Raw genomic sequence first — 1,378 nt, 5'->3', positions numbered from 1 at the left:
GTAAGTATAAGGGTTTTACCGTTTGTAAAGAACTGTCATCACATTTGACTCTCATTACAATCTTGAAAGGAAAGACAAAAGGAATGGATATTCTTTGAATACTGGTACTTATGCTGTGTGGTTCCTTCTCATACACTATCATAATTCATTCTCACTGTGATATTATGTGGTAACTATTAGCCTCCTTGATATTATCCCCCTAATAAGACTGATGTTCAGAGAAGCTAAACAACTTATTACAAGGTCACGCAGCTTCTAAATGATAGAACCAAGGTTTGCACCAATAATCTTTTACTGTACCACATGGCGATCAAGTCATACATTATTTTATCTATCTTATGTATTAGGAAACAGACCCATTGAGGGTAAGTGACTTGTTCCAAAGCCTATTTATTATTTTATCATGTAATGTATAGTATGTTTTTTAAGTAACCATTAAAGATGTTCAAGTATATAACAGAATTTCTTTGTGTACATTAAACTAACTTGGGCAAAATTATATGATTAAAGCCAAAGGCACGTGCTGTAAGCTTTGTGTAACTGAATATACAAGATAGAATAGATTGTTGTAAAGATTAAAAGACTTGATATACAAGATCTTTAGTCACAATGAAACAGATTTTATGGCAAAGCAAAGGTACCTTAGTTCAATTGTTGTGTAATTGAAATGTTAACACTGTCACACATAATATAATAAGGGAGCCTCTATTACTCAGAGGTTTCAAACATCTTCTTTGGCATGTCTGAAATCATACAATAAATACTGGAAATAATGTTTAGCCACTTTATAAATCTGAACCATAGTGAGTAAGCCCTTTATTGTTTCATAATGAGCAAGATGTCCTTGCAAAAAACAGGTACTTGTGTAATTATTTCAATTACATAACTTGACTCTTTCCTAGAATCCAAGCTGAATCTGGATTTTCCAATTATCTCTTTTACAGAGAGCCCCATTATGGTGATCAAGGGATGTTGTAAAGTCAGACATCTGCTGAAAATGCCCAGTTGAAATTTTTGGTGAATTACAATATGCTTAAAAGTGAATTTGTGAAGTTAGGGTTAGCCTTTTAGATTCGCGGCAGATTACAAATACCTGTTGATGTTATATTTTATTTTTCAAAATTTGGTTTTATGAAGAAATGTGACAAACAGGAAATGTGAGGGTAGCAAGGAAAAGCTAGTATCTCAAACTGAGTCATGGGCAGGGAGAAAATTGACAGAAAAAATGTTTCCCCAAAGTGAGTTTTAATGAGAGATAATTGAATATAGTAAAGGAAAAAGGCAAAATGTGAGAAGCAAAAAAAAAAATATGCTTTATTATAAAAAACCATGCAGAATATAATTTGATATATTTTTTAAACACAATAAGCATTAAGGA

This window comes from Galeopterus variegatus, unplaced genomic scaffold (assembly GCF_000696425.1).
Source record: "Galeopterus variegatus unplaced genomic scaffold, G_variegatus-3.0.2 Scaffold2752, whole genome shotgun sequence".
In the NCBI taxonomy this organism is placed as follows: Eukaryota; Metazoa; Chordata; class Mammalia; order Dermoptera; family Cynocephalidae; genus Galeopterus; species Galeopterus variegatus.
The sequence above is the reverse complement of the archived record's forward strand: the minus strand, read 5'-3'. Positions refer to the sequence as shown.